The following is a 27,905-nucleotide window of genomic DNA, read 5'->3' as shown; positions in this document are numbered from 1 at the left end:
ATGTCTTCCAGATGGAAAATGCTTTAATTTAGGAAAAAATGGGTTTTTCGAATAAGGTAATAACTCTACCCAAGACTCTGATTGCTCATTTCAATAGTGTTTGCCAAGTTTACAGAAGATGCTGACTTAACCTGGTCATTGAATCCGAGATCGATGAACCTTGGTAAGACTCTTATTTTCCATTAGTTTAGTTTTTATGTTTTTGGCTTGAAATTTTACCATCTAATGAGGATGAATCTTAGAGAAGTTCTAGAGTCGGAACGTTATCATTGGGCTACTAGCCTACTACACAGAGGGTTAATTAAGAAATGCTCCACAACTTCAAAATTTTCAAGACCCTTAAATTAGACTTTTTCATGTGGTTGTTTCATGTCATATGAGCTACCTGAGTACACAAAATTTAAAAGATTATGTTTCCAGTCCACTGTGCAGAATTGTGTTGTTATTAAAGTATTATATGTTTACTTCAGGAGTTGGAATGACACTTTAGTGATGTCAAGCCGGGAACTTATCATCTGGAAAAGTAAGTGTCTTAACTTTTGTTATTTTGTATTTCATGGATTATTTATCTCTTGAAGCCTGCTCGAAACCATTGGATTACTTTTTATTATCTCTTAGTGACTTAATAATGATACGAGAATGATTAGATTCTTTCACCCAACGAGGCTTATTGTTTCAGATGTAAGATGGTAGCCTTTTAACTTTATTATCTGCATTTCAGTTCTTAATTTAGTATATTTGATTACCATTTTTTAAATGTATGAACTATAACTGTTTTTTTTATTCGCAGCAAAGATGCATAAAACATGGACCGTGGGATGGTTCGCCCTTAACAGGTTAGAGAATGACAAACTGAAGATTTTAGTTCCTCCATTAACTAAAAAAAGATTTTAGTTCCTCCATTAACTTTCATTGATTCTTCAGAACCCGTTAAACCTGTAACGGGTTAAATAGGAAACATAAAAAAATGGGCAAATTTGAAATGTTAAACAAAAAATAAGTTGTCTTTATGAATTTCAAACATATTCTTGATTTATATTGGCATAAATTTGATTTGGGGTTGAGGGTTTCATTGATGATTCTTTGTTGAAGATTGGAGATCTATTTTTGTTTCACAGTGACAAAGGTGGTTTGTTTAGACACCATAAGATTCACAGCGTTTTGTTAATCGTCTAACAAAACCCCAAATCTGAGTCATTTTGTTCATTGGAGATTTTAACTTAGGCGTCCATCAGTGGATTTCATCTTCATCTATTTCGTCTTGATTGTCTTGATTGATCCTGGATAGTTTTTCTTTTTTGCTAATCGTCTTCTTGGTTCTGTAATATCAAATTGGGAATTTTTCATTGATTTCGCATCACGTTTATTCACTTTGATGTTGATTTAAAAATTGGAAAATTCTCATTGGTTTTGGAACAGCCGCCACTAAGAAAGCTGTTTTCTTCTCAATGGTACTTCCCGTGTTGAAGGCGTTTTTACTAGATTTAAACCCTAGGGTTGGGTAATTAACTGAATTATAACCGAACTATCTGAGTTAAACAAGAGAATGAGTAGAAATTATAGGGTTTTATCAACTTTCAATGAAAAAGTGTTGGTTTCGGTTCGGTTTGGGGCTTAAAGCCAAAATGAACTGAGACGAATGAGTTTTTAAAAACTTTTAACTGAAAGTTTTTGTTTCGGTTCGGTTGAGGATTATGGTAATAAAAAATTCCCTTGTGCATTATTTTTTTTTCTTAAAATCTTACTGGTTATTTTATTATCATTTTATACCGGCTTATGCAAGTTTGCGTGCTATTGAGAATGATTATTCTCTGGTATGCATCTTTTATTCAATGGGTCAAGAAAGTTAGGCGGGTTGAAGGGTATTTTAGATAGTTGAGTTGTAGTTAACATGTTTTTTCAAGGACTGTATGTCTCAATCTGATTTAATTGGAAACTACCCACACATGGTTGTGATGGGAAGAACTGGATTGGCGTTTGGATTCTTCATGGTAAGATTATTGTTATCTTTTATATTTTATGTATTTCATTTTTACTCTTTGTGCCTACAAATAGTAAATGATCTCATTTTTAGATGTTATACAAACCAGATGTGTCCCGTTGTGGTGTATGCACAAAATTTTCAGTCAAACGGGTCAGAAAAGATTGTTTCGGGGGCCAACATGAATTTTTGAAAAAACTATTCATAGAAATAAGAATTCGTTGATCCAACCTAAAGGTTCTAAAAAATTATTTAAAAACTTTCAAATATGAAAGATTTGAACGGAATTTGTCGAATTTCATTCTACGATTCTATTTGATGAAAACTTTTCTCCAATCTGATCAATTGGATCACTAATAATGTAAGAGATTTGTATGCCGACTCTGTCCAACAAGGCCCGCAATGTTAACCTCTTTGCAACTGATTCCGTGGTCAACTTAGATAACTTTTTCTTTATATATATATCATGAATGAAAAGTTGCAAACTTGCAAGATTAAATCATGAGGTCCATTATAATCTGATTTTCAGATGGTACTAGGTAGCACTTCTTTGTCGAAGTTTGATAACAAGGGTAAGGCTTTCTGCTTTGCTGAAGAACCCAAAGGTAAAGATATGTTTACTTTGCTGAAGTTGATACGTCAATTATTTATGAAGATAAGGAATACGTTTTCTCTATTTTTTTTTGTGTAAACATGCATCTTGGTTCATTATTAGATAGAATGAATTGCATGCTGAACACTTTTGATCCCATATAAAATTCTTTTAATGGAAAATTGAGATTTTGCGTTTCTTTTCACGAATGCTTGAGATAACAATATTCCTTTTGTGAATAATTTATATATTAGATTTCTTTTGTTGAATACTTGAGATCCCATATTTCTTTTGATGAATACTTGAAATCCCGGTAATCTTTTTGTAAGGTTTATGGTAATTGGTTTTAGCTAGTATTTCGTTTATGGACAATAGTTCTGTGTTCACTTTAAAGCATTTAAACTGAGAATGAAACCTGTGTACAGGCTAGAAGTTGGAGCAGACTTGACAAAACTTATATGTGAAGGAACACCAAGAAGCATCAGGGATAGCCCATAAGATGGTGTCCGATAGTCATGGTGGAATGGGAATACAAAAGAACATGACCCTCATCCGTGGACAATCGACCATGTATACATTAAAACTTCAATCATGTTTCATATCCATCTTTTGTTTTCGTCGCTATGTTTTCTATATTTTGACTCCACTCGATTCATTTCTTCACCTCTCGACTCATGTCGAGCCATTTAAATTTTTTTTTGATCTGCAAGTTATATGATATTTTATCATTAAAAGAGCAAAATTTATCCCTAGATTAATACACCCAAAGATGTTTTTTTAGTTTCTACTTGAATTGTGCAGTTTTTGTTAACAATTAGAATGGGACCTTAACTTCTAGACACCCTTCTCAGGGCATAACACGATCTTCTACAAATGGTTGGCCAGTATATTATCTTTTATTCAACTCAACCTTGGCATTAGATATTTTGTGCTTATGAATCTTGAGATAGGTTGTCCAGTATGTTACACCATCCCTACTGCTGATTCGACTTTTTTAGGTTTTTGGAATCTAGACGTAGCAATTTGCAGCGTTTGACAACTTGCATTTGCACACAAACTATGAATAAGTGGTTTAAATATGTTTAATAATGTTTTAATTGTTTGCAAAGGCGATTTAGTCCTTTTTTTATTGATGACATCCTTGATCTTTCCAAAGTCGAGCAAGGTAAAGTCTGGTTATTTATTAATTGTCATTTTATAATCGGTATATCCTTATTTAATAGTGTTTTGGGATTGTTTCAGGAGGTATTAGGTTGGAGGACACAAAATTGAGGCCTAGAGAAGTAATCAAGCATGGATTCTAACTGTTGTGGCATCATTAAAAAAATGCTCATCTTAGGACATGTAGCAAATGTGTGCCAGTGGAGGTTAGATATACAATATCAATATACAAATTTCTACAAAAATATCATTTCTTTACACTTTTTTTATTTTTTAAGTTTTTTTAATTTCCATCTTTACATTTTTAAAGTTTAGCATACATTTTTTTGCTTAATTGTAACGTCAATGACTATGTAATTTCATTAAGGCATTATAATTAATATATTTTATAAGAGAATAAGAGATGGGTCAATTAAAAGCTGGCCTATCAATTAATAGAATATACATGTGAATATTAGAAAAATATGCACATCTTATTAGTGATTCTGTTTTTTATACTTTTTTGTGAACATATCTTTCACTGGGAGCTTCGTTACATTATGATGTTATATAACGTTTGTCTTTTAATTTGCAAATCTATAGTGATGGTTGTAGCAAGAAATTTTAGATGGCTCTGAGAAAGAGTAAGGGGTTGTTTGTTTACCTCTTAATGAGACTTTTAATGGTTTAGACCTCTTACTGGTTCAGCACTTAATGGTTCAGACTGTTTGTTTCATGAGCAGATGTCTGAATGGTTCAGACATTTGCCTCTGAACGGTTAAGATTTATAAAGAGTCTGAATGGTTAAGACCTTTATAAAATGAAAGTGTGTTGCTATCTTTATGAAGAAAATGATTATGCATTGTTTTTCTAGAAGTTTTTAAAGTAAGTTTCGGTCTCAAATTACAGTATAGATACCGAAACAAATCTTTCATTAAAAGATTTATGAAAACACCGTTAAATAATATTTTTTAGGCCACCCGTGTAACACACGGGGTCTTAAGCTAGTTACTTCTAAATTCGTTTAATTGATTTATAATTTTGTATAGATTTTATTGGTTTTATTAAGAATAAAGAGTAGATTATTGTCAACTAGATTTAACAATTATTGTTGTTCACACCATCACCTTTTCTACCACAGATCCTCCTCAGATATGCCGGTAAGAACACGCCGATTCCACTGCTTGCCTCCTCCGGCAGACATGATGGTTCGATCATTGGAATGTTCACAAAGCCACCATGATCAATTGTCAATTTGTCATCTAAAACAAATGAAAGAGAAATGACTGTATTTTTTATAAAATAAAAAAAAAATTAAAAAAAAAACTAAATTTAGTACAGAAATTAATAAAGAGACCTGAAAGTTAAACGGATCCAAAGCATTGTTGATGCACTTTTTGTGTCTGTTACTAGTCTTGTATGTAATGTCGTATTTTGTACGGTCTTTAATCTTTTATCGAGTCTGTATCCGTAGTCGACCAAGTCGGATATCCTCCTATCCGCTTGTGTCCGACGTGTTTTGTCTCTCGTTTTATGTATTTATGGTAAAACTATGCATGTCGCATGTAAGGGTATATATGTCATATTGTAATACTTCTGTGCCATCTGTTTCTGCATAACAGTTTGCAGAAACAGTTTACAACATTGCAGGCCTTGACAAAACAGGCCTGTTTCATCAATTTGATGTCGACGAATCAGGCTTATGTGTTTCGTTTGTGTTTCGTCAAGGAAGTCAACGAATCAGATGTGATTCGTTGACTAGTGGGCTTGTTAATGGGCTTAGTTCTGATTCGTCAGCCCACTTTCTGATTCGTCAAGGACCTTAGCCCATCTGCTATATAAAGGCACAGAATGTTCACAGAAAGGTAGAGATGCCAGTTTACCCTTTGTGCTTGTAAGAACTGTGTTTGTATCAGTTTGCATTTCTGATCTTGTTAATCAAACGATTGTGTTTCTTTGGTTAACCTCGTGTTTATCTTGTTCTATGTTTGGTTGGCTAAGTTAAGTGATTTCCGCACACTTAGCTTTGTTTGTTATAAACAAGGATTTTTGTAGTGAAAATCGATCCTCTGATTTAGGGACATACAAGTGGTATCAGAGCATAGGCTCTTATCCTTGTTTAAAATCAAACATAGTTCGGTTTGGTTGTCTTGTGTTTGTGTTATTTTGCTCAAAAAGTGCTTTGAAGGCTTCATATTTTCTTATTTTCTGGAAAAAGGGAACATAAAATTTGTAGTTGTTGTGTGTTTTTTTGTGAAGAGTTTTGACAAAAACCATACTAGTTTGAGTATTCACATACTCACGGTTGGTTTTAGTTAAAAGTTTTAGACAAAATTCCTTTTTCAGAAAGTTTAAAACTCACATTGTTCATGTGTTCTTCATATATTCATAAAAGGTTCATGTTGTTCTTGAAAAAGATTGGTTTTTGATCTAAAAGATAAGGTTACTCTTGTTTGAAAAGTGTTTGACCCATCCCTTTATCCACCATACTTCTAAGTTGGTGAATAGCAGGTGTGGGAAGTCGTGTGAGGTTGACAGGCTGAGTATAAACTTTTACCAACTTTTACCAACCACTGACAACTTTTTTTGGCGAATCAGAATCTCAACGAATCAGGATTTCAACGAAACAGAACTCTATTTCGCCAAAGGCTATTTCAACGAATTAGAAAGTAATTCGTCAACATCTGTTTGAAGAATCACAGTCTGTTTCGCCAAAAGTACCTTTGACGAATCACATTTCTGTTTCTTCAAACTTATTTGACGAAACAAAGTCTATTTCGTCAATATTTATTTCGTCAAGATCTATTTCGTCAAAATCTATTTCGTCAAGGAAGTTGTAATTTTTAAACAGAAGGTTTGCAAACTAATCTTAACAGTCCCCTTTCAAGTGATTGTTCAGGTTTTCAGGTTGTAGTCATTGAAAATGAGTTGTACAAGTCCTTGGGATTGGAGTACTGACCCACGACCTGGTCAAAGTTCAAATCAGACATCTATGGCGTCTTACTTAGCAAATTCCATACCCCAACAACAACCGTCCATAAGTGCGAGTCAATGGGCTTTGGTTTCAAATCAAAACCAAAGTATTCAAAATCTACTGTTGAGCGAGAGTGAGACGGGTAGCAACAATCGCCCGCCAAAGCTAAATCACATGAATGATTATCCATCATGGAAGGGACGTTTCCATACCTATGTTCAAGGACAAAGCACAGAACTTTGGACGTGTTTCATCAATGCATTCAACTCTAATCTTGAAGTTGCAGCATCCACTTCAGTGGGTTATGCTAACATGCTTGAGGATGATAAGAAAGCTTATGACTTGGAGAAAAAGACGTTTGCCATACTTCCGCAAACACTTCACAAAGAAATCTACCATCAGTTTGGGTATTGTAAGACCATAAAAAGCCTATGGGATGCGTTGGTGGCGAGAGGAGAAGGGAATGCAGCGTCTAGGAAGGCTCGCCATGATTTGTTAAAGAAAGAGTTTGAATCATTTCAGTTCTTGGAAAATGAAACCTTAAATGATATGACTTCACGTTTCTATCATTTGATTAGTGAAATGAGTTCTTACAATGTTAATGCTACCCATCAAGAAATGATTGCACGGTTTGCTGATGCTCTACCTCCTAAGTGGAGTCCATTCATTGAGCTTCTGAAACATACGGGTGCACTGGATGCAGCTAATGCTAGTCTCTATGAATTCATTCAGAAGTTAGAGCACAAGAATGAAGAAGAAATTAGGAAGGCTAAAAGAATTGCAGCTGCACCTCCTCAAAATACAGAAATGTATCTGCCTGGTTTTGGTCCTTCAGCTAGTTCTAGTTCCGTTCAACAACCGAAGCTTCAAACGGCGTTTGTATCCAATACAAACTCTTCTCCGTTTCAACAGTTCAATCAAGCACAACCACAATGGGATCATAGTGCCTATCTCTCACAAACCATTCCTACACCTCAAGTTACAACGGCTCAACCACAGTTTGATCAAAGCACCTATCTGTCACAGTCAATACCCACACCACAGTCACAGCCACAACAACAAGCTCATTATGCCAACAATCCTCCACCACACAACCCGAACACGATCAGAGTCGATACTTCAAACCTTTCACAAGTCAGCATTGAAGTAGCCAAGGAGCATGTGGAACTTATTAACACAATGGTCAGTGCCTACTGTGGATTGGTTGCGGGTCAAATAGGAAACATCAACATGACCCATGAAGATTACCAACAGATCGACAAGGATGAAATGGAGTTGATGGATATCAAGTGGGCCTTTGCTAGCGCAGTTAGAAGGGCAAAAGATTTCATGGAACGAACTGGTAGAACTTCGTTGGAAGGAAAGAAAGACACGAAGTACGGGTTTGATATAAATGCTGTCACATGTTTCAATTGTGGCGAGAAGGGACACTTCAAACGTGAGTGCACTCGACCGACAAAACAAGGCAATCACAACCCCTTCAGAAAACCAGACGAGTACTTCAAATTCGAATGTTCAACCAGAAAATCGTGACAGGAGGATTGTGGCAGTCAACAATAATCAGAGCCAGTCTGGACCATCAAATCCCAATCGGGCTTTGACTGTTCAAGCTGATGAAGGATGTGACTGGTCTGTGCAATTTGGAGAAGGTGATCAAGGAGGTGGAACAGCTTGCTATGCAAAAATCATCAATCACATCAAGCATGTTCATAAAGAAGAGTTCTCTGAGAGTGATGACAGTTCTGGTTATTCTGGAAGTTCTGATGAAGAAGGTTCTATCTCTGGGGATAATCAATCTGAGCCTGATATGAAAGAAGAAGGAGGTGCTGATGTTGAAGATCTACTGAATGAGGCTGATGAGCTCATATGCCAGAAATCAATTCTGATCAAGAAGGCTGCTACTGCATTTAAGGAAATGGAGAAGTTCTTTTCTGAAGATGGAGCTTTTTCTTTTCAAACTGCCTTTATGGCAAATGTCTCAGCCTCTTCAAGTCAGGTTAATTCTGAACCTCCAGCTCCTAGTGTTTGCAAATCATGTGCAAATATGAAGCTTGAATTAGAAAAGCTTCATAGTCATAATCAAAATTTGGTTGTTGAACATTCAAAATGCAAAGAGGCAAATATGGCTTTAACTCGGAACGAAAAAGAATTTAAATCTGTAATCGAAACATTAAAGAAAAGCGTGTCCGAAGTGAACAAAGTGGTTTACCATAAAGAAGTAAGTATAAATGAGTACATTAACATTGTGGAGGAAACCAAGAAGCAACTAGCCATTGCCCAATGCGAGCATGATGCGATCACACAAAAATTGGAAAGTTATTCTAACTCCCGATTTGTGCTTGATCACATCATCGATGTTCAACAACTGAAGGGAAATCAGAAAGGCATAGGATATACGAAATGTCCGCCCCCTTTGAGACATAACTATACCAAGATGCCTGATGAGGAAGATATGCCACGGTATGAACCCAGTGTGCCTCTAAATTTTGAGGAATTTTCTACTGGCCTAGGGTTCAAACCGGACAATTCTTCAAACACATCCTCTAAGCAATAAGAAACTTCAGCATCCATGAAGCAAAGTCCTCCAATTATCGAGGACTATGAGACATCGGATGATGAATCAGAATTGGATGTAAGTGATCAGGATAAATCACTTAACAAGGTGAAAGGAGTAGTTATTCCACGAGAGAATCACATTCTTTGTGATCCTGATACTCCTGATGTTCCATCTGTTAAGAAACAAGTGATTGATTCTGTCAAAATTTGATAAGACATCTGTGTCTACTGTTAAAAGCAGTAATGTGTTGTATTCGTTGGTTGGAGGTGATAAAATCTACTCAGATCACGATTTCCCAATTAAAAATGTAAATCAATCTTTGATTGATAAAGTCTTTGAAGACAACACAAACAAATTTTTGGGAAAAACACTTCCGGGAATTGTTGTAACACAATGTGATCCAATTCCTAAGGCTGAGATTAGAAAACAGTTTGGTAATCAAAAATCTCCAACCACTCAACAACCTAGTGCTTCTAATGGTAAACAACCAGTCAAGAGAGCTCAAAAGCCTAATGTCTCTAAAATAAAATCTGAAACAAAAGGAGCTCCATTCCAAAAGAAAGCAAAAGATGTCAAATTCGTGTCGTCTAAGGGTACTGATAAGATTGAGACTTTTGAGAACAAATCAAACACCGATTTTGTGCAACAAGTCACGATCTTAAAACGTAACAATGATAACAATTACACTCAACATACAAATGGGTGTGATGAAAAGGCAAGTACCTCAGGTTCCACGAGTTCGACATCTCATTGTCAATCAAATTTTCCTAAATTCGTTGAAAGGAGAACATGCTTTAAATGTGGAGAATTTGGGCATATCATCAAAAATTGTCCAAACGCTCCAAAAGAAAAGTTTGTTGAGAAGTCACCACCTGAAAAGGTTCACCCTCAACGTCAGTCAGTTTCACCAAAACATGATAAACGAACAATTAAAGAACAAGAAAAGAAACTGCGATGTAAGAATATAAAAACTGTTGAGAAAGCTTTAAAATCGGAAGTTAAAACAGTTAAAAAGGAACCAAGTATGTCACAATCTTTACAACCAGAAGCTTCAAAAGCCGTTTACAAAACTCAATCTTGTAGGCAAAAACAAACTTGGAAACCTAAAGCGGGTGATAATTCAGGGGGAGCAGTTGTACTTGAGAATCATCAAGAAATTGAGCTCACGTTTCGTGATGCTCAGGGACGACCCAAGACCACTAAGGCTTGGGTCCCCATCCTCAACTGATTTTTAAATGATATGTGCAGGGTGTTCCAGGAGGAACTATTAATAGTCATTGGATTGTTGATAGTGGAGCATCCAGGCACATGACTGGCGACTTACGGCTTCTATACGACGTGAGAAATATTAGAGGAGGCTATGTCGCATTTGCGGGAGACAAAGGCGGATACATCACTGGAGAGGGAAGTATCTCCAATGGTATTGTGTGCTTCGATAAGATCAATTATGTTCGTCAAATTGATCATAATCTTCTCAGTGTGTCGCAAATCTGCGATAAAAAGTTCTCTGTGCATTTTGATGATGTCGGTTGTTATGTGCTTAAACCTGGGTTCAAAATTCCACAAGAATGGATTCTCTTATCGGCTCCGAGAGTTAATGATCTTTATATTCTCGATATGAGCCAAACGATTACAATATCTGCACAAGTCACTTGCTTTGTCTCAAAAGCCACTGAAAAGGAGTCTATATCTTGGCACAGAAGAATGGGGCACATTCACTTGAGGAAAATGAACCAATTGGTGAAAAACAATCTTGTGAATGGTGTGCCTGTGAGAAGTTTTCATTTACAAGATATCCGTGTCTCGTGCCAAAAGGGGAAGCAAACGAAGAAGTCTTACCCTTAAAGAAAATCAACACTGTCAGCATTCCTCTCGAACGTCTTCATATGGACCTTTTTGGACCTATGAAGCACAAGACAACATTCGGAGATGCTTATTGTCTAGTTGTTACCGATGACTACTCTAGATTTTCTTGGGTATCCTTCATGGCACACAAAAGTGAAACTCCTGGCATCCTCAAGTATCTTCTTACTATGTTGGAGAATCTCTATACGTTGAAAGTGAAGAGGATCCGAAGCGACAATGGAACCGAATTCAACAATCAAGTTATGAATGAGTTCTGTACTTCTAAAGGTATTCTTCATGAATACAGTTCTCGTTATACTCCACAACAAAATGGTGTCGCGGAGAGGAAGAATCGGACGATCATCGAAACTGCAAGAACAATGTTAGTAGAGTCGGAACTCCCTGTTCAATTCTGGGGGGAGGCTGTATCGACTGCGTGCTATACATTAAACCGCGTTTTTACAGTAAAGAGACATGGCAAAACTTGCTTCGAACTCCTTCAGAAAAGGAAACCGGATCTTTCTTACCTAGAACCGTTTGGTGCTCCATGTACTATGATTGAGCCGGATGGAAAGTTTGGAGCGAAAGCTATCGAGGGTTTCTTCCTTGGATATGCTACTCCGAATTTTCGTGTTTGGAATCTGGCTACCAAAAAGATTGAGCTATGGAGTGAGGTGAGGGTTCAAAGGTACACGAGTCCTGTTAGGGCTCCGGCTGATCCGTGGATGTTCGATTATGATGGACTATTTGACTCCTTCAATCTGCCAACCTTTGACGAAGAGTCAGCAGCGGTTAGAATGTTGTTTGAAAGTGACAACGCTACTGTCTCGCCATTGGTTAGACCTGTTCTTGTTAACCCACAAGGTTCTTCATCGGTTAACAATACAGTTCAAAATGAGGTATTTGAAGATGCTGCTGATTACAATGAGTCTTCGGAAGATGATGAATATCATGATGCAGCAGAAGGATCTTCAGCTCCAGTTGCTCCTGTTCAAGGTGCCTCTGCTGATACACCTCATGTGCAGAATGTAGACACTGCTGAAGGGAATGCATCCACCTCTACACATTCCTGGTGTGGAGTTGGTTGTTGATCTTAATCTTAACAATTTGGGTATCAATGCACGTGTGTCAGAAAATCCTGAAATGAGGATTCATGATACCCACCCCCAGCAGAATATTATAGGAGATGTCCATCGCGGTGTGCAGACGCGTAATCAGCTGAGAAACAACCAGAATGCTGGTTTGTATTCAGTTATAAGAGAATCTGGTCTTCAGAATGACTGGTCCTTCGCGTGTTATGTGTCACAAGAAGAACCAAAATCGTGGAACGAAGCTTTGAAAGATAATGCTTGGGTTGAAGCCATGCAGGAGGAACTGCAGCAATTTCAAAAGCTTGGTGTTTGGAAGCTTGTTGAAAGACCAGAGAACTACAAGAAAATTGGCACTCGATGGGTTTTCAAATGCAAGAAGGACGACCGTGGAGTGGTTGTTCGTAACAAGGCAAGATTGGTCCTTCAGGGATTTCGTCAAATCGAGGGGATTGACTACAATGAAGTCTATGCACCAGTTGCTCGTCTGGAAGCTATTCGGATCTTTCTTGCTTATGCATCATTCAAAGGATTCAAAGTCTACCAGATGGATGTGAAAAGTGCTTTTCTTCATGGGATAGTTCAAGAAGAGGTGTATGTCGAACAGCCTCCAGGTTTCGAAGATCCTATCCATCCCGATCGGGTTTGGTTGCTCAACAAAGCTCTTTATGGTTTACATCAAGCACCTAGAGCTTGGTACGCAACCCTATCCAACTATCTTCTAGAGAATGGATTTAGACGAGGCCTTATTGACTGCACCCTCTTCGTCAAGGAACATAATGGAGATCTTCTGCTGGTGCAGGTATACGTTGATGATATCATTTTTGGTTCTACTAATGAATCTTTGTGCAGGGAATTCGAGCATATTATGCAGGAAAAGTTCGAGATGAGCGCTATGGGGGAGATGAATTTCTTTTTGGGCCTACAAGTTCAGCAAACCGAGTCTGGGATATTCATCCATCAGACAAAATATGTTGGTGACATCTTGAGCCGGTTCCAGATGTCAGATGCAACGCCCATTGGTACCCCACTTCCGCAGAATCACGGGATTACTCCGGATTTGAAGGGTGAAAGCGTTAACTCCTCCTATTATCGTGCTATGATCGGATCTCTCATGTATCTTACTGCTTCGAGGCCTGACACAATGTATCCAACGTGCCTGCTCGCAAGATATCAAGCTAATCCGAAGGCCTCCCATTTGTCAGCTGCAAAAAGGATTTTTTCGCTATTTGAAGGGATGTCCAGACACTGGTCTTTGGTACCTTAGGGATGATAGCCTTGATTTGACCGCATACAGTGACTCTGATTTCGGCGGCTGCAAAATTGACGGCAAATCAACAACAGCAGGATGTCAGTTCTTAGGAAGTCGCCTGGTGATGTGGCAGTGCAAAAAGTAGACATGTGTTGCTACATCAACCTGTGAAGCAGAATACATTGCTGCCTCCAGTTGTTGCTCCCAAGTCTTGTGGATACAACAACAAATGCGCGACTACGGTTTTGAATTCCTAACTACTCCTATTTTTGTTGATAACAATGCTGCCTTACAAATCACTAGAAATCCTGTGCAGCATTCCAAGACCAAACACATCGAAATCAAATATCACTTCATACGTGATTGTTTTGATAAAAGATTAATCGATGTTATTCATATCCCCACCGAACACCAACGTGCCGACCTGTTTACAAAAGCTTTTGATAAATCACGGTTCGATTATCTACTTTTGGTCAACGGCATTAAGGTGATACCTGAGTAAACCGCTTTGGCTAATCTTTTTTTTGTAAAAATTTTCTTTAAAAATTCGAAAAATACAAAAAGATTTTCCTTTCGTAATCTTTTAGCATTTTAGGGGGAGAAAATTTCAATAAAATACAAAAACATTAGAAAATCTCAAAAATCCAAAAAGATGTTTTTATGTTTCTGTCTTCCAATTTACAAAAAAAAAAAAAAAAATAGAAAACCCAAAAATGAGTTTCTTGGAAAAAGGAAGGTGATGATATTCACTGGTGTGGTCGGTCAACATGGTTAAAATCGTTAAACAAGTGATAAGTATCTCTTCTAACGATGTATCGGTAGGCTCACAATCAAACTAAAATGTGCAGGATGATACAAACCTAACAGACTTCAAGTCAAGTGGGAACCATTCATTGGCATATGGTTTTGGTACCGAAATTTTGTTTGATAGATTGCCGAGGTTTTGAGATATTCGGTCTTTATGCTGCTTATCATCTGGGTATCATGGTTGTATCTTTTACCGAAAAAAATTAACGGGGACGCAAGTCTAGATCTTCCATGATACTATACATACGTGTACATATTGCATTCGACCTCAATAAGTGATAAACAATCACATATCCAATCAAATAAGTGATAAAATATCACATTTATCCGGGAGTCAAGTTCGTCTCTCTGCTGTACGAAAGTACTGACTTGTTCACGAACTTGCTCCTGTGCCCTCATGCATCGAAAATCAAGTTCCTCATCAATAAGTGATTTTATCACATAGGGCTTGTTTTCAAATCAAAATAAGTGAGTATCTCACATCTTATACGGTCAGACAGATGATAATCAGTATACTCACCGGTAAGATGAACTCTCGTGCATACCTTGATACGGGAATGTGTCGTGAGGTGGATTCACATCGACTTGCAAGTATAATTCTTACCGTAAAGCGTATCTCCTAAGTGTGATTACGTTTGATAAGCATGAGTTTATGTGGACAACAATACCGATAATCGAGGTAGTATACTTATCAGGAACTTTAATCAGAAATCAAATCATGTTGACTAAGACCGTAAGCTGGTATGATTCTTTATCCTTGAAACTCGCAAAAGTTGCACCTGTACAGTTGTTTATCTTATCATTTCAATGACATTTAGTTTAGTTTTCAACATTTTTAGAATTATCTGGCATGTAGTGTTTTAGCTTATTTTTGATTATGCCAAAGATATTTGCTTGGTGGTTATGACCGGAAGCCTGAAACCTACTTCATAAGTCGTTCTTGTTTTTGAAAAATCAAACGAAGGTCAAAATGATAAACTGATAAAACCCTGTGTGCAGTATGCAAAAGCATGCCTTGGTGTTTCTGGAACTAAAATTGACGACTCAAAATCTGGTTGACGAATCAAAGTACCGTTGACGAAACAGATCTGGTCAAAGTCAGCTTCATTTTGACGTATCAGATCTCTCTCGTCAAAGCCTTTGACGAAACAGGGAGCCCAAGTCTGTTTCGCCAATGGGCTAACCAGAAGCCCAAGATTAGGCCCATTTTTCTGTTTCGTCAAAGCCCACACCAGTTTCGTCAACTCTCTGATTCGCCAAAAAGGTGGGTTGGTTACAAAAGTCCTTATGTCAGAAAAGGTGGTTCACTTTTTCAAAAACACTCAAGTGGTTACCTTCATCTTCTCTCCTAACAGTCAAGAACCCATACCAGCGGTTACCTCATTTTTCTCACTAAATCTTCAGATTTTCATCAAAAACTTACAAAAATTAAGGTGCAATGTTGTTTACCTTCATGTTTTTTAAGTTTTGGCTCCGTCGGATTTCTCCGGAAACCGTCGGAGACCCCTGTGAAACCTGTTTGCTTTGATATTGAATGTTTGATTACAGAATCTGTTGTGATTTGTGCTTGTATTTGTGATCTCTAAATGCTTGTAGGCTTTATTTGACCTTAATTCGGAGGTTTGGGTTGTTTTTAGAAAACAGGGGATGATGGGCGTGTCCGGTATTAACCTTTGAATGGAACCTTGTCTGTAAATAACATCTAGATAGGTTTCTGGGTAGAATTTTCACTTGGTTTGGGTTGAGAATGTATCAGTTTACAAAGGATAATGATCTGTTCTTGTTCTAAAACCCATTCGGCGAAACACCCAAATTCAAACCCTAACTCCGGCGAATCTGAACAGTCGGCGAATCAAAGTGTTGATCGAATCAGATAGTCAACGAATCAGACTCGTTGACGAATCACAAGCATCTTCTGTTTCGTCAAAGGATTGTTTGACGAATCTGAAAGGTCAACGAATCAGAACTGGTCAACAACCTATTCTGTTTCATCAAGAGCATCTCTGTTTCGTCAAAGCATCTTTTGACAAATCAGAATGGGTCAACAAAACAGATCTGGTCAACAGTCAGCTCTGTTTCGTCAAACCCTTCTCTGTTTCGTCAAGAAATGTCTGTTTCGCCAAAATTGCCTTAGTGAATTTTACAGATTGCAGTTTGTTCACAGTGGGCATGGTTTGACAGTCTGTACGTCAAATGGATACATGAACTTGTATCCATACATGTCCAAATGCATACGTAAGTAACTATTACTTATTGTGGACGTTTTTAAATTGCAGATGGCACCCAAAGAACGCAAAAGGAAATCGGCAACAAAGAAAGAAAATAAAACGGAGGAAGAAATCATGTCTGGAAAACGCCACAACCAGGTTGCGTATTTGGATCCAAAGGAGAAGCTTGCTGAGCTAAAGGATATTACAAAATGGATCCGGGAGTCACGTATCAACTACGCTGTCACGTTCTCGACTCCTGTATACAAGTCTCTCGTGAAAGCATTCTGGAATACGGCGAATGTTGGTCAAGTGGATGGCAAGGAAGTTATCAGTGGCCGGGTAGAGAATGTGGATGTGATTGTGTCACCGGATATTCTCAATGAAGTTCTTCAGTTGCAGGATAGTCCGGATGCTCCAGTTTCTGTTCCTATTCTGTGTATTCGAGGTTGTTTGTTGCGGATGAAATGCACCGGAGATATCCTTAGTATGCAAATTAACAAGGGTGATCTGCCGCTAAGATACAAGTTTCTTCTACACGTTTTAATCCAATGTTTGAGCAACAAACGGGCCGGTTACGACATGGCTAGCAACGAACTCATGGGTCTTATGGTGGCTTTAGTGCTAAACAGACCGTTCAGTATTTCAAGGTTCATCTTTGAGAACATGAAGGAGAATCTGACACGTACTGGAAAGAACAAGACCATTGGAAGCAAGTATTGGATGTATCCACGGTATCTACAGATGATAATGAACGTTCAACATCCAAATCTTCCAAAAGTAGACAATGATGTCATGAAGATAGAGGCCATGAACTTCCACTCGTTACGACTTATCAAGAACATGGCTAACAAAAGATACAAAGAGAGCGTTCCTCCAAGAAAACTATTCGGTGCTCTTGGAAACACAGCATATGTTGCTCCTGCAGACAACAAGTGGCGTCATGAAGATAGTCAATCTGATGATGAAGAACCTGAATTGAAGAGAATGATGAGTGAGAAATTCGGTCCCGAACCAGTTGTGTCTGATGATTCGGACAGCGATGATGATGGTGATGAAGGTGGTAATGGTGGTGACGCTGGTGCCGTTGGTGCATCAAGCGTAGGAGGTGGTACCTCAGCAGGGGGAGTGTCAGCTGGAGACACCTCAGCTGGTGGTGATGATGAGGCGGATTCTGATGCCGATGAAGATCTACTACTTGAACCTGGATACGAAATGTATCTGGACGAACGTGGAGTACGAAGATACAGAAGGATCAGGCAGGAAGATGATCCTGAATATGTTCCATCTGATCCTGAAACAGTAAGTGCTAGAAAAAGAAAAGCTGAAAAAGCTTCTGAGCATCACAAGAAAAAGAAAGCACGGAAATACTTAAGTACCTCCTCCAGAGGATCAGCGCCTCAAGCTCCTATTCCTGAACCTCCTGTGATATCATCTCCACCTGCAGCACAGACTGTGTCTCCTCAAACTATTCCACAACGCTCAATGGCAGCGTCGATTAGAGCAACAACAGCTGGGCCAAGTGTTGAACGACAGAGGATTTTCACAGATATGACACAGGATGAAAAGAATAACTTCCTGTTTCTGCAATTTGAGGCTGCAGCTGATCGGATTAAACGGCAGACTGACTTCATTCATATCACAAAGCGTGACCAAGTCAGCCAATTGGTGGAGATTGAAAGGTTGAAAACTGTAGTTGGTGCACAACAGGCTACTATCCAACAACAACAAGCAGAGATTGATCTTCTTAAAGATGAGAATGAACGGATGAAAGCTTCCGAAGCTGAAAGGGATAGAAGGAGTTCGATTCTTCAAAAATTGGCTGAAGACCTGAGAAATAGATGTGACGTGATAAAAGAGTGGTATGACTCGCGTAATACCACAATACTTGAAGGAGCCAAGAAGATGAGTGCTAACTTTGATTTTCTTCGCAAACGAGTCGCTACTTTGTGGGAGGATAGGTGCAAGCAGCAAGAAATTCTGCAGAAAAGGGATGAAGATCCAGAGGATCAAGGGAATCCTGATACAGCTGCTGCACCTCAGCAGCCCCCAGCAGCTGGTACTTCATCTGCTGTAGTCGTTTATCAGCCGTCAGTGATAGGGTCATCTGAAGGAGCGTCCAGTGGTACAGTCGGTGAAGAACAATTTCTTGAAGCTTTAGCTGGTTCACCTCCTGTCCCTAGTTCAACTGATTTAGCATTGCAGGTTGTGCATCCGATTTCTGGAGAATCTCTTAAAGAGGGTGAGATAGTTGATGATCTCACGCCTCAACAATTGATCACTTTGAAAGCAATGCGAGACGTTGATGATGAGGAAATTGAGAAGATGCCGAGTGAACCGGAATCTGCGAATGTTGAAAATGTTGATGAGATTGTCTTTGAAGGTGGAGTGAAGAAGTCATCATATGTGAGACAAGATGGTACCGAATTTGCTCCATTTGATGAGGAATGGTTGAAAGACAACGTTGAAGACATTGATGAACACTTGAAGAACCGTAACACTTCTGAGAATACCACAGATGCGTTTACAGCGTGGCGTCAACGGTTTCTGTCAAAGGTTGCAAAGCCAGTTCCAGAACCTGCGCAAGTCGATTTCCTACGGCTAGAAAAGGCCAAGCCAAGTGGGCGTATCTTATGCTGGATGTTTGTTAAGGAAATTCACTGTGTTGCGATCAAGAGGGAGTTCAGGATTCAGTATTTTAGGTCTCTGCTGAGCATTTTATCTTTGCCATTTTATGATGTGGCTGCCTTGACAAAGATAGATCTCATTAATCGCTCAGGTTTTGATGGTGCGACGCTATTTGAACGTTTGATTCGAATGAACAAGAAATCGGGGTGGAAAGACAAGTCTTACAAGCCTCAGTTCCCCAGACATCAGCAGATAAAGTTCACGCTTGATCCGGAAACCAACACCGGTAGATACAAGCTAGTGTATGAGCCTGCAAGAGTGGTTGAAAAGATTCCTTTAATGCCGATGCAGCAGGACTTTCTTGGAGACATGCGTTTATGGTGTTATGATTCAGATACGCATGAAGCAGTGATCGTGTTCAACGATGACAGGAATTTTAGAATACTGGACCCGATGTGGCTGGTGAATATGTCGGCGTCCGATATCACGAAGTTGTACAGGCACGACATCATTTATGAAGATAAGGATGCTCATCAAGCCTTGAAGTTTCAACGGATTGCTTGCTACTGCTATTACCGGGGAATACATTCTGGTAATTCCTGGTCCGAGCGTCACCTCTGAAGATCAAGATGAAGACCGAAGACGAGTAACAGACAAGGGGGAGTTTGTTGATGCACTTTTTGTGTCTGTTACTAGTCTTGTATGTAATGTCGTATTTTGTACGGTCTTTAATCTTTTATCGAGTCTGTATCCGTAGTCGACCAAGTCGGATATCCTCCTATCCGCTTGTGTCCGACGTGTTTTGTCTCTCGTTGTATGTATTTATGGTAAAACTATGCATGTCGCATGTAAGGGTATATATGTCTTATTGTAATACTTCTGTGCCATCTGTTTCTGCATAATAGTTTGCAGAAACAGTTTACAACATTGCAGGCCTTGACGAAACAGGCCTGTTTCGTCAATTTGATGTCGACGAATCAGGCTTATGTGTTTCGTTTGTGTTTCGTCAAGGAAGTCAATGAATCAGATGTGATTCGTTGACTAGTGGGCTTGTTAATGGGCTTAGTTCTGATTCGTCAGCCCACTTTCTGATTCGTTAAGGACCTTAGCCCATCTGCTATATAAAGGCACATAATGTTCACAGAAAGGTAGAGATGCCAGTTTACCCTTTGTGCTCGTAAGAACTGTGTTTGTATCAGTTTGCATTTCTCATCTTGTTAATCAAACGATTGTGTTTCTTTGGTTAACCTCGTGTTTATCTTGTTCTATGTTTGGTTGGCTAAGTTAAGTGATTTCCGCACACTTAGCTTTGTTTGTTATAAACAAGGATTTTTGTAGTGAAAATCGATCCTCCGATTTAGGGACATACAAGCATCAAACAGTTGTAGCAGACGAGCCACGGTGTAGTCTACAGTATTACGAAAAGCTAATCCACAAAATCCATCGCCAATTCCGCCGTGAAAACGGTAGTAGGCCCTCACACCACAGCGCCTCCATGTCCCAACGCACTGGTTGATCAAAAAATAATTAATGATCAACCCATGGACAATTTTCTAACAGAAATGAATAAATTAATTAAAGAACAATAAAAAAAATTATACCAGATTGGTGGTGGGTGGTAGTGCGGCAAAAATGGCAAAACTAGCCAAATTGTTGCCAGATCCCCCACCATGGTTAACAGCAGCGAAAAGGTTAGGGTAGTAAAAGAAGCTGTTGAAAAAAAGCTTCATTTTGCAGTAGAGCCTGCCAAATATCAGATCATTAGTTGAAAAATTTAATAAATTTCTGTCTGTTTTTATATATACTAGGGTGTCAGTTATGGTTGTATTACTTCAATATAATAGTATTTAATTTCAATAAAATGATTTTAGGAGGTTTCATGATAACTGAATACACTTTTGGGGACGTTTGCTTTACAAAACTTCATGTTATTTGCCTATTTGACTTGTTAGAGATAAATCATAACCGGAATCATCCCATTCTAGGATCAATAAAATGAAAATGGGTTGAACCGTTCCGAAGTATACATAGGGGCTTACAGAGTCCTAAATTTATATTCGGAAATCATAGAATTACTATTTTCATAAATATAGATTTTTCAGTCCTATTTAATGTTTTATTTATTTGAAAAATTCTTAAAACTTAGATGAACTAGGCAGTATATTAAGATAACCTTTCCCAGCACGCACACAAAGAAGGCCCTTCCTTCCAATGACAATGCTCTCCATAATCATCAACCGAAATTCTGCGAAAATTTACGACCTTTAAGACCTCTGTACTTGGAGAAGGCGAGATACCTGTGACAGGTGCAAAAAAGATGCAAGAAATACATTTTAATATCATATTATCTTAGAAAGAACAAAAGAAGACTTTAACACAATCAAAGCCCAACATATTCAGTATTTATTTCAGGAAAACAATTTCAGTACGTAACTTTTGAAAATAAATAAGTCAACATCAAAATAACTTGCTTTTAATAAGAATGGTTAATATAATCAGAAAATTAACCAAGTATGAAATAAAAGTGGATGTTAACATTCAAAATACATATTCATAATCTAAAAAACAATAAAACATAACCAGAGAGATCGATGTGTACAGTGATTTGACCATACCTATGAAGAATCAACATGTTATGATCCGATCCACATAGAGCAAAGAGAGATCGATGTGTACAGTGAGCGGACTGATGGCTAACACACAAGTCGGATATAAAAAAATGATCAGAACACGTTCAACCCAGAAAATACACAATTCAAATATAAAAAAACTGATCAGAACACGTTCAAACCAGAAAATACAGAGATCAACGGCTTTTAGAATAATCAAACAACAAAAGGAAAACAACTTACAAAAACAGAGAATCAGATCTCTCGATCATCTTTCCCTAAGGTTACTGTATTAGAGCAGGGGGAGGTGTCCATATATGTAGTTGACAACGCTGAGAAAACCCTAATCTGAATTTTAATTCTGAACAAAAAAAAAAACAATATAATTTTTAATTCTTAATTTAAAAAAAAAATGTGAATATTACAGTTTACAGCAAAATAATGGAAGTACCTAGACTTATGTAACACTTTTTCCGATATAGGTTAAAAAGCTATTACAATTTGAACACAGTGGCGGATCCACTCTTTGGAAAAGGTGGGCGGCCGCACCTCTTGGAAAAAAAATAGTGTATAGTTTAGGCAAAAAACCCGGCCGCGCCCCTTAAAAATATGGTTGGACACCTCATCCGCATTCCTAGCAGATAATTCATAGGTCCGCATCTGTTTGACAATCACAATGTTATAAAGTAACTAATTCAAAATTGTGTACATCCAATAAAGGCTAAAAGTAACAATAGTCTCATGACCAAAGAAAATTGGCATTAATTTTCAAATAAGGATAATTTGTTTTATATATAAATTTTGGGAACATTACATTTGTAAGATACAATATCAGTTGAGGTATTTGAATATATGCATATCTTGGATTAAAATCAATGATAAAGTGGTCATCGTCCAACTTAAAATGGGTATGAAACTAAACATTGTATATATAACAAGTGTGGGGTCAAGTATGATTTTGCATCACCTAAATAGGCTAGGTGGGGCTTTCTTTAAGGAAATTTCATCATTTATTTTCTAGATACTGAGTTGTGTTCCAACATTCTAGAAACCCGAAGGTCATTGGTCATGATTAATAGATAGTAATATCTTCCATCACCCTAGGTGTAACTATGATAATTAGAAACACAAACACTAATGGTATTTGCTACAATAAGGCCCGATTTGATGATTACACATGCATCATAGGAGACACCTCCATTAGCACTCGTTATACTTGCACACTGCTAAACTGATGAGTTTCACGAACTCCCCTTTTTATTTATTTTAAATGCTTTGGGTGAATACATGATTCATAGTATTTTTACAATTGTGATGTTTACAGGATAGTACTGCTAATTTTAATATCTCACACGCATTAGCTACCAGTAGAGTAGAGCGGTGAAATATATTAATAGTGCTTCTTGGGGAATCCCCACGCATAAGGTAATCAGTGGGAAAGTTAAAATGGAAATGAAACTAAACATTACATATGGTGAGTGTGGGGTCAAGTCGTCAACCAAAATTTGCCTCACCATAATTGACCGGTTGGTATTTATTTAAAGAAATTTCATCATTTATTTTCTAGCTATTAAGGTGTGATGCAACCATTTTCGATCACCCACTACCAAAAGTAAACCAATATCCGTAAAATTTGCATGGGTGAAAAGTCCATCAAACTAACAATAAATGGATTTGATAAATTGCATAGATTCATGGTGTAGTAGTGAGGAGGGTATTTAATCTTTAATGAGTTGTTGGATATTTAGTGAAAATGAGTTTTTCACTAAATATTTTGTACATCAATAATATTTATATATGTGTTGTATAAATAATTATTTATGGGTTTGTGTTCAAACTATGTCCAAATAGAGCTAAAATGAATGAGATATCGAAGCTTGAAGTTGTATGTTAGGAACAAACAAAGATGAGAAAAATGGATTGAGATTTTTCACCTTGTCCCACATAGATGGGATGACAGAACTTAGTATATAAGGAGGAGCACTCCTTGTAAATTGTTTCCTTAAAGGCAAATACTAGTGGGACCCAAAGGGTGCATCGCACCAGCACATACGCGCACGTGACGTGGGCTATAAGCCCAATGTGGTGCACTTGAACTTCGCACACCGCCTTTGTATTTTTGCCCATCAGCGCATGGTCAGAAACATGGCGGGCCCGCTTATAGCGTACCCTTGGGTGGCGTAGGCAGATGCCATGGCATGTCGCATGTCGATACGGCGCGAGCTCCTTAGGCGCATGGCGCACATCATTGGTGAGGAATGTGGTTGGTCCGCTTATGGCGCACCAGCGGGTGACTTAGGAGGATGATGTGGCACAGGCCTCTCAAGCCCACAACGCGTAGTGCAAGCGTGCGGGAGTGTGAATGGTGCAAGGCCTGGTGCGTAGTGGATTCTATGTCCACTTAGCATGACGCGGGGGCTAACGAGCCAGAACAACCGTGTGCAGGTTTGCAGTAGTAACTAGGTGCACTGGTCTACGTACCGCGCGCAGAGCGCTGGTTCTAGTGCAGTGTGCGCGTCTAGCATACGAGCGACATGCGGCTCGCGTAGGCGTGGATCCGACCATATAGTGTGTAGTGTGACACCTGTGTCACTTCAACCATCAAACAAGTACCAAACCAAAGAAATATCGTATTTCATACTTGGGATTTGTAAAAATATGTGTATCGTTTGCACATATCAATTCTTGTCCGATTTCAAGCTCTAAATCGCTTTCTGGAAGGTTATACGCGCACTGATGCGTAAATATAACCATTTTAATGCAACAAACACTACGGAATAGTGGCATAGGCTTAACATACCTTAAATAACCTTTACATAACTTAGAAATAAGTTTTGGATGGTTTGGTATGCCTAAATCAAGTTTGTTCGCTTAAAGGGACTAAAATTGACAAACTGCGAAAGTATGCCAATTTGAACTATAACGAATAATCCGGAACTTGATCATAAGTTAAATATGCTCTAAATATCCTTTACATAGCTTAGAAATAGGCTTTGAGGTGTTTGGTGCGCAAAAATAAACTTTTGGTCATTCAGGGACTAAAAGCGTCAAAAAGTGCATAAGTTTGCATTTTCGCGCATATCTTACGTTCTGAATATATCCGGACATCCAAAAATTTATGTAAGCATTAAAATATTTTATTTTAGTGTTTGGCATAAGAAAATTCCATTCGTCGCTTGATTTGGATCGTTTTTGCGTTCGTTACGACTTCCGTCGTAATTAACCGAACAACGCAACCGTACGACCAAACGAACCGACATCCGACATATTTTTGAACATGTTTTGAGATCCCTATACTTTAACTTCATTTTAGATCCTTGAAATGAGGTTAACGGGGCTTAAATGTGTCAAAAATGAGCCGAAACGCATGTTTCTGAAGTTCAGGGACCAAAATTGACATTCTGCCATAGTTATCTTAGGAAGGGACCAAAATGAAAAATCTAAATTCCAGCTTGTTCCAGCTGTTCCCCTCATTTTCACATGGTTTTAATGAAACTATGGGCTCCCATGGTTTCACAAAACCATGGGTACATGTGTACGGATGAGATCGAAGCTCGTTTGGCGATGAACGATCCTAACGGTTCTAGATTTCCTATATATACCCACCTCCTTTCACTTGAAAAAGCCACAATGATCTGATTTTGGCTCTCTAAGTTGAAGTTTATGCTTCATACCTGAGAGTAAATCGGATTATAGCTTGCGGGGACCTTTTGTAAGTATTCTTTGGTTCTTTTCATTCGTTTTTATCGTTAAAGTCAAACTGCGTTTGACTTTCTGCTTTGACCAGTTTATGGTCAACGCGAAGTTCGTTTGAACTTCATAACGTGAGCGTAATCACGATGGTCATAGTCCCTAGTGACTATACCTACTGATTACCACGTTATCTAGGCTTAGTGACGAGTCGTAGTTTCGGCCAAAATGCGTTTTCTCGCGTATTTTGTAACCAAACTACTCTAGGGTATTAAAACCGTTTGTTTTAATACCAAACCTGTTTTCTAACTTTGTTAAACATGTTTTGACATGTTTAGCTCGTCACTTTTTAGATTAGTGCTTATGTAGAGTCGTAAGTCAAGCGGACTAAACACCCGCTTAGACTTTCGAACACGACCCGTTTGGTCGATCATTAGGATCCGACCAAACATGTTTAGTGACCATAGTTGCATAGGGAATAACCTTCCGAGGTTATTACTTATGGTCACCTAGTTTAAGTAGTTGTATGATAAATAGTTTATATGCCTTAGGTAAATTACCAAAATGCCCTTTCCATACATAATTGGTAAATAAGCATATGTAACCCAAATTTTTGTCACATAACTGATTATGTAACATATTCAAATATGTTTTGGCATATAATACTTGTCATAGGGCTAGTTAGACGTCTCGAACGCACATTGCGCGCGCGACGCGTTAAAGTAGCGTAAGCTACCTTAAGGGATCATAATGGGTCGAAAGCACTTAGGATAGGTTTCATTTTAGAATGTAGGCCTTGTTAAACCATATCATATGAGTTCCCACACTCATTTGGTTTATGAGACCTCATACTATCCAATCTCCCGATTTAGGTCTGGTTTATTTATGTAGTTATCTATATTAGGTGCTGTTTGATTCCGTGCTCCCTCTAGCTTGCTTGGTAGTTGTTCAAGACTTCTAAGCACCCTCAAGTGAGTAGATAGTCCCCTCTTTTACTGTTTTCAACTGTTTTGGGGTGAAGCATGTGTACCTATCTATTATTTTCATGATTTCAAAGTATAATTAATTATACTTGTTAGTACTTATCTTTTGACAAACTAAATGACTATCTATGGTTTAAACACTGACTTTTCCAAAGATTATAAAATTAATTGTTGGAATAGTACCTATTTTTGGTTCACCAGACCGGTTGGTAGTATGATATAGCGCTATAGGATTTGACACCCCATTCATGTTGTCATGGAATGTCTGAAACCAATTTGTTGCTCCATCCAAATAGGGATTCCTTTGTGGTATTTCTATAGTCTCAAAGGTGTATTTTGATGCACTAGGTCTGAATGAATTCCTAAATCACATTATTTTTGTGTATTTAGTTATACTCCCAAAGGTATAGTTTGATATGCTCTCATATGTGATATTGTACAAAACCCTGATATACTCTCAGCATGAGGATGCTTATTGAGCTAGGAGTGAGATCCACATCTAGACGGGAATCTCCCCCTCTATCTATTAAAGAATGTCTTGGGGCAAGTTGTTAAGCTAGGGGTGAGACCCGCACCTTAACGACATGTTCTACTCTTTACTTTAATTTTTTGCAAAACTCTCACCAAAGTCTCGATGGATTCCAATGACTCGATTCGCGTGGTAGCCAAAGGATGAGTGTCGTTCTCCGTATTTTGGTGAGAACACAGTCTAGTAGGCCAAAATGTGTACTCGAAGTCGCTGTGGATAGTCGAATCACTTTGGGTAGTCGATGTCTAACACACAAAACATTCTGTTTCAATTCTGAGCTCGCAGCCGCTAATTCTTCGATTTTATGTGCTTTTATGTGTTTATATGTTTATATGTCTCGATTTTGGAGACTTATTCGCTTTTCCGCTCATCGCTTTGCTAAACGCGCACAACTCGCACTGCTCTCTTAGCTCAAAACGCTAACAAATCGCAGACAAACTATAAACTCTCGCACGCTATGATACTCTCTATCGCAACTCGCACTCACAACTCTCGAACGCAAATCGCTGCTTTGAAAGATAGGTGAATACGTGTAAAATATGAAGGTGAGTACGAGCAAAATATAGGTGAATACGTGAAAAATATGTGCTTACGTGGACTGCGTGCTTCTGTGCTTACGTGCTTATGTGCTTATGTGCCTATGTGGACTATGTGCCTACGCGACTATGTGCCTACGTGATTAGATGTGTTCCTGTGCTTTATGGAGTATTAGTGATAATAGCAAAGATGTTTTTGCAAAACGCTAAAATTTTTCGAAGACCTGATATATTCGAAACTCCTCTAAATCATATGACGATATCTGCTGCAGACCATGTCTTCCCTTGGTTTCACACTCGCCGAAATGCTCAGAGCAGCAGAGATGACAAACGCATCGCTTCTCTCATCACCAAGGAAATGGCTAAAGTCATACCTCAGATCGTCAACGAGATCAATGAGGTCAGCAGCAAATTGTCTGTCGAATCGAAGAGCGACACGCCAAAAGCTCCCTTCAGCTTTAAGCAATTCAAGGCCTGCGGTCCTGCT

At 38.4% G+C, this 27,905-nt stretch overlaps 1 long non-coding RNA gene across 1 annotated transcript; it reads right to left on the bottom strand.

Annotated features, from left to right (window-relative positions):
* Positions 1-21,308: 21,308 nt before the first annotated feature.
* LOC110915387 lies at positions 21,309-21,963 on the bottom strand. Its single transcript, XR_002578941.2, has 3 exons — positions 21,924-21,963; positions 21,687-21,764; positions 21,309-21,368 (listed from the first exon to the last, which is right to left on the bottom strand). It is a non-coding gene; the product is annotated as an uncharacterized LOC110915387 (long non-coding RNA).
* Between the last annotated feature and the right edge of the window lie 5,942 nt (positions 21,964-27,905).

The sequence above is a fragment of the Helianthus annuus genome, chromosome 11 (genome assembly GCF_002127325.2).
Source record: "Helianthus annuus cultivar XRQ/B chromosome 11, HanXRQr2.0-SUNRISE, whole genome shotgun sequence".
NCBI lineage: Eukaryota > Viridiplantae > Streptophyta > Magnoliopsida > Asterales > Asteraceae > Helianthus > Helianthus annuus.
The sequence above is the reverse complement of the archived record's forward strand: the minus strand, read 5'-3'. Positions and strand labels throughout refer to the sequence as shown.